This window comes from Myotis nattereri, assembly GCF_964212035.1.
Source record: "Myotis nattereri genome assembly, chromosome: Y".
Taxonomy (NCBI): Eukaryota; Metazoa; Chordata; class Mammalia; order Chiroptera; family Vespertilionidae; genus Myotis; species Myotis nattereri.
This window is the reverse complement of record NC_138094.1, coordinates 39,304,889-39,311,619: the sequence shown is the minus strand read 5'-3', so window position 1 is coordinate 39,311,619 and position 6,731 is coordinate 39,304,889. Positions and strand designations below refer to the sequence as shown.

Here is a 6,731-nt window from a genome sequence, read left to right as displayed (position 1 = left end):
ACCAATGTCCTCCGATTGGGACAGGGACAGAGACAGTGACCCCAAGCCAATACAGTGTATTTATTTCATACAGCAAAAAAACAGGAAGTTTTACTAAAAGTCAAGACAAAGGAGATTATGTGCATTCTTGGGTGGGCCTGAGTCATATTCATTCCTGGTGCTTGGCTGGATTTAAATAACAAAACCCACCCCCTGGCACCAGGGCTGCAGGTCAGGTTGACAACACTCCTGCCTTTCAGCAAAGGACATGTTTCCAGGATGTGGCTTTGCTGATGCCACTGGCTTCAGCTGACAATAATTAAAGAAATTCCCATGTGCCTTCCCAGGTGCTCTCTACATCTCACCTTTTTTTATTGTTTTTAAGCTACTATAATAAAAGTAAAATTTAAACATCAAGAACAAAACTCTGATATTACAATTGCAAACAATGCCAATGCAACACAGCAATAAGAGAGAAATCAAACTACCGACATGTTATACATTTTTAGCTATGAAATGTAAGTTTATTTTGCTGCTGGTGTATATTTACTTAGAGTCCTTGGACTTGGCTGTGCAAGACTTTGCAGAAGACTGGCAGCTAACCAATGCTAGCATAGCCAGAAACATGATTGAGGAAGTAGCTTCCACTTCTTGCTTTTCTACCATCTGCTGGGCTTCAGTTGTTAACTTCTTCAGCTGACCCCATGTTGGCACTTCAATCCCTGTGTAACCTTCAGTTTTCTTCTGCTTTGCTGTCATCGGGCAACTTTCAGTCTTTTGAATGATGGGACAAGGAGCTTCTCTGGGTCCATTGTGGTGACGCATATAACGCTTTGGTACCCAAAATGGCTGCACTGCTCCTACTGGAAAGATACAAAACATAACCTCTGCCCCACATTATTACTGAATCTGGTAAAACTCTAGTCTGGTTTGTGCTTCCTTCCACCTGGTTAACTCTGTGGAGGCTATTGTACAGGAGGCCTGATGCCTTTTGGCTGCTGCATTACCTTTTGCATCGCAAAAAATTTAAAGTATAAAGAGCATGACTGAGTTTGTTTTGAGGTGACACATAACATCTATCTCCCCCTTTTTGTTTTAGTAATTGCATTTTAAGAGTATGATTGGCTTTTTCCACTACTGAGTGACATTCATTTGCCAGATTTGATTAGTTTTAGGTCCTTGGGGGTTTACCCCTAATGCTGGCATGGGTAGGTGTATAACACACTGAGGGCATTGCTTGACAACTTGGTGAGCCTGCACTTGGGAAATATGTTCCTTGCACAAGGCAGAGGCATTTTAATAATGTAGGGCATGCAAGGCCTGTGCCATGAAAAATGGAGCGACCTCCTCTATTGAGGCAACGAGGCAATCATTTTCCTCATTTTCTGCAGCCAAGGGACCTGGGAGGCCAGAATGGGATCTAATACGGCCAATAAAACATGGAAATTGTTGTTCTCAAATAAGCTTTTTAAGGCTGAAAAATAAGTGAAAGAATTTCTCCAAATTAGTGTGCTCTATAGTAGCTGTTTTATTAATTTTGGCCATACTTACCACATAAGCACTATCACTATATGTTGATGGGCTCTGCAGCAAAATCTATCAAGGCATAAATAAGAGCTTGTATTTCTACCCATTGTGCTGAAATATAAGGGGTTTGAAGGATCTTTGCTCCCCTACTGCAGTAGATCCAGCCTTTTCAGAACTAGATCCATCTGTAAAAATGGTTAATGCCTGAGGTATTGTGAGACCCCCCAAGAGGGACCCCACTCTGTCACACAGATCGACGGCGACCCCAATCAACCGCAGGAGACGTCACTTGATGCAAACCGCAAGAGGCTTTATTCCAGTGCGCTGGGGCTCAACTCGTACTCAAGCAGGAGCAGAGGAGTTGGGCGCCCAGCAAGGGGTCTTTCAGCTATTTATATGCAAAAATCACACATCAGGGAGGGGTTGCATGCAGGAGAGGAGAACAAAGAAATTCCAAAGGGTCTGGTTTGTGTCTTGATAGGGATAGGGCATTCCTGCCTGGTGTTTTCACAACCTGTTTATCTCAAGGTTGATTGAAGCCTGGTTTACTCAGCCTGCCCTTTGTTGGGGCTATCTCCTGAAACAGCCTTAGGGAGGGCGTCATTCTCTCTGTTCCTATCTCTAGTGGGGGAAGCCTAGGGAGTTGAGATAAAACAGGCAGCTAGGCTTGGCAGCTGGGCCTGTGCAGTTTGTAACATTTTTTTATTCTTTCAGTATAACATCTCTCTTAATGCGGCAGCTAATACCATTCCCTGAATGTAGACTGGTGTTTTTATGAATATTCATTCAATTTAATTAGCCAATTTAAATCAATCAGAAATAAGGTTTATTTTTAACTTTACTTGTCCTAGGTTATGGATAGTAAATGACAATTAAATTAATCCTATTAGTCTTTGATTACTTTTGCATAAACTACCCTCTCTTTAAGAGGCAAAATGTAAATCACTGACTTTTAAGTGCCCATGGTTTAGGGAAGATAGGATTTACCAGATAGTCCCAAACCACTTGGCATTCATATTTTTAGATGGTTGCAAAACGCTATTACATGTGAGTCACAAAATTAGAAAATTGACTCTGTAGGTCTTTGCATACACTTAATAAAAACTTTTTTTAGGATTCCTAAGTATATTGAATAAATTTGTCATTTCTCCCATAGAGATTTTTAGATAGGGTCTTAACTAATTAATGTCCCTTAGGCTTATTTGCATATATAGAGTGGTCATGGGTAGTCCCAGTAACTTTCAGAGAGCTTTATTAGAATTTAATTGTTTATAAAAATATTGGCTTTTCATTTAGCTCAAATTATGTGAAACCCTGATTATAATTTAAAAGGTTAATTTATAAAGTAATTAAAGCAGGCATCTTCACCAAAAAGGCAAAGCAAATAAATTTAGTAAACTTATAGGTCTGATTCACAAAGCACAAATGCTCCCGCACCTTCAGCCTTATTAAAATGCAGGCGGCCAGGGGCTTTTTGACTCTTAAATTTCCGTTGCTGAAAAATTTGGCTGTATTTAAGAAATATATTGTTACCTTATTTTGCACTTCTTAAAGGTCAAAACCTTCATAACATTTAAAATATATGCATATAAGTAAATTATAGTTATTAATTTTTATTTGATAAAGCTTTCTATGCGATTTCAAGTATATTAAATTGGCTAAATTCAAAGTTATTTCCTTTAAGAAGAGAGACTAAATTATTTGAATCACTCTGGGCCCTTGGAGTTTTCCAAAAATCATCCCTCGGTTATGCCTTAAAATTTAACTTGGAAAGACCATCAAATGTGTGTGTGAGTATATATATATATATATATATATATATATATATATATATATATATATATTAAAGATTATATACTTTTTATAATTATCTTAAAGAATATCAATTAAATTTAAACTTGCCTTTGTATTAAAAATTTTGGTTGAGATCACAGAATTAATCCTCTTTTTTAATCAAACCAATAAGCAACATATTTTAAATTCCTAATTATTTCAGAGAAAATAAAAACAATTATTTTCTAAAAAATAAATTTATACACTTTAGGCATTTAGCTACAACAACTTTACAATTTCTCCCAATCCAAGCTGAACCCTAAACTTTTACAGCTAGCAAGTCAAATATTCAGCATATCTTGGTAAGTAACATTTTTAAGAATAAACTTCAAAAATACAAGACATAATCAACCAAACAAATTCAATTTTGTCCTCTAGATTTCATACGCTGCATACTCAGATCAACATTTCAGTCTTATGTCACTTCAAAATACCTATATATGTCTTTATCATTTGATTCAGTAAACTCCAAGGTCCCAAGTTACCAGTGGCTCTGGAAAACCACATTTGAGGCTGGCAAAACAGATTTGGCCTAGCGCTTGACTTTAAAATGACCATAATTTTTTCTGCTGGGGAAGTCAAGAAGCAAACTTGTAGCTATTCAAATGCAAATTACCTACATTGTTTCCTGCAGGTTGCTTGCCAGTGGGAAATTTCAAAATTGGCCAGGAGATCACAGCCACAGAAAAAACTATTTCCCACTGGCAAAACAACTTTGGTCTAACCTGGTCCATTTAAATGTAAAAGAGCTAAGCTAGTTTCTCCTTGGGCCATTGGACCTTCACAATCAACATATTATTTATTTCTAATTTAACAATTTTGAGATTCCAGAGTCAATCATAATTATTTTAAGGCATTTACTTTGGTAAATTCTGTAACAGAGATAATTTTCTGATTTTCCTGGCAGCTTCTATGTTAACCTTGAACGCGGTCCTTTATTATTTTAAAAACTACTCTTTATTATGGAAATAACAATCTGGTTGCTAGAACCAGCTTGCATTTTTCTTGTTGGTTCCTTCCGCCATATTTTTGAGGAAAAAAAGTCTGTGGCATTTGTAAAGAGATTTAAAACTTAAAACTATGTAATATCTTAAATCGGACGGTGTGCGCACATATTTTAAGGTAGCTTCTCTCTTTAAGATAAAGAATTATTGGCAGTTGTTGAGAAATTTCTTTAATCCATTCTACTTGGTTTAGCCTGATACAGGTAGTTTGAGCCTCCAGCAAAATGAAATATGAAGTCGCTTTCACTTTCAGGCAAGCGCTTGTATCCAGCCTTAAAGGCTGGGCAGCTGCGAGGAAAACCTTTCTTAGCATCTGAGTCATCCCTCTCACAGTGATGCTTATTCTGCTCTGCCTCAAACTCTAGCTCCTGCTCATAATTACAAGGTAAATCTTTATCAGGTGGGCCCTTGACTGCAGTCGTAGGAGTGACAGGCGGAGGCGGAGGAGACACAGAGGAGAGAAGTGGTATTTTTAGAGATTCACACCCCTAGGCTGTAAAGCCATGGCTACACCCGACTTAGACATTCTTAAACTCTCCTGCGCTGGATCAAGGCAATCATGAATTAAAGACCATGTAGGAATAGGAATCTTCTCTGGACCTTCTGCTGTGTATCGGTCATACAATTGCTTTCCGACCATTTCCCACATTTGAAAGTTGACACTTCCCTCTTCAAGAAACCAAGGGTCAGTTTCATTAACAAAACTTAAGAAATCGATCGCCGGCACTACATACTGCGCCTGCGCATGGGCCAGGGCCTTTTTCTCCACCAGAGTTAGGCTAGCCCTGCAGATCTGTGGTGAGCCAGGGACATGGGTCTCTCATCTGCAGGATGGGGTTTGTGAAAGCTGTCAAGAATAAGGCCTACTTCAAGCGATACCAAATGAAATTCAGAAGACGGCGAGAGGGTAAAACCGATTACTATGCCCGGAAACGCTTGGTAATCCAGGATAAAAATAAGTACAACACACCAAAGTAAAGGATGATCGGCCGCGTCACCAACAGAGACATCATCTGTCAGATCGCTTATGCCCATATAGAAGGAGATATGATAGTTTGTGCAGCTTATGCTCATGAACTCCCCAAGTATGGTGTGAAGGTTGGCCTGCAAATTATGCTGCAGCATATTGTACTGGCCTGCTGCTGGCCCGCAGGCTTCTCAACAGATTTGGCATGGACAAGATCTATGAAGGCCAGGTGGAGGTGACTGGAGATGAATGTTATGCCCAGAATTCAAGATCCCCAAGAAACCACGCCAGGGAGCCAGTCCGATGCAAAAGCAGAAGGTCCTTTATTGAGTTAGCTAACCCGACCCGGGCCTCCAGTCGACGCAGCGACCAGAAACCGAGTGCCACCCATGAGAAAATCAGGGCTTTAATAGTGAGGGGAGGGGAGCTGACTGTGGGCCCTGCCGATTGGCCAGGCGCGAGTCGGGTCTTGTTACACAGGATGTGGTCATCTCTATAGCGCGCACATCCCTTGCTTGTTGTTGGTTAGTTCAAAGAAATCCTGGGCGTGGCCAGCAGGGGCCTGGGCTTCCGGGAAGAAGGCACTCTTCTGAGCACATGGCCTCTGCCCCAACATGGAGAATCCAGGGTAAGATGGAGGGCATAGCCCTCATCCTTTCAATGAATACAATGCGGAAAGCATTGATGGTCAACCTGGTGCCTTCACCTGCTACTTGAATGCAGGGCTTGCCAGAACTACTACTGGATATAAAGTTTTTGGGGCCCTGAAGGGAGCTGTGGATGGAGGCCTACCTATCCCTCACAGTACCAAACGATTCCCTGGTTATGATTCAGAAAGCAAGGAATTCAATGCAGAAGTACATCGGAAGCACATCATGGGTCAGAACGTTGCAGATTATATGCATTATCTAATGGAAGAAGATGAAGATGCGTACAAGAAACAGTTCTCTCAATATATAAAGAACAACGTAACTCCAGATATGATGGAGGAGATGTATAAGAAAGCTCATGCTGCTATATGAGCGAATCCAGTCTATGAGAAGAAGCCTAACAAAGAAGTTAAAAAGAAGAGGCAGAACCGTCCCAAAATGTCTCTTGCCCAGAAGAAAGATCGGTTAGCTCAGAAGAAAGGAAGCTTCCTCAGAGCTCAGGAACGGGCTGCTGAGAGCTAATAAACCAAATCATAATTTTCGATGAAGATTTTCCAGAGACAATAAACTTATTAGGCAAACAGCTAAAAACAAAACAAAACAAAACAAAAAAAACTTAAGAAATCAAGAATCTGCTGTTAGGTTAGGTGGCTCAGGAGGCAGCGCAAGAAATAAAGAGTCGAGTGAATCAGAAAAGAAAGGAAGGAAGGAAAGTTTATTCTTCGTCCCGGGAGACCCACATACCCCAAGGACAGGGCACGTGGATTCACG

The 6,731-nt window shown here is 40.3% G+C and overlaps 1 pseudogene across 1 annotated transcript; it reads left to right on the top strand.

Moving 5' to 3' along the window:
* Positions 1 to 5,174: 5,174 nt before the first annotated feature.
* On the top strand, positions 5,175 to 6,482 carry LOC308512179 (large ribosomal subunit protein uL18-like; annotated as a pseudogene). The gene is made up of 2 exons: positions 5,175 to 5,559; positions 5,957 to 6,482. The product of its transcript is annotated as a large ribosomal subunit protein uL18-like (transcript).
* Positions 6,483 to 6,731: the final 249 nt, after the last annotated feature.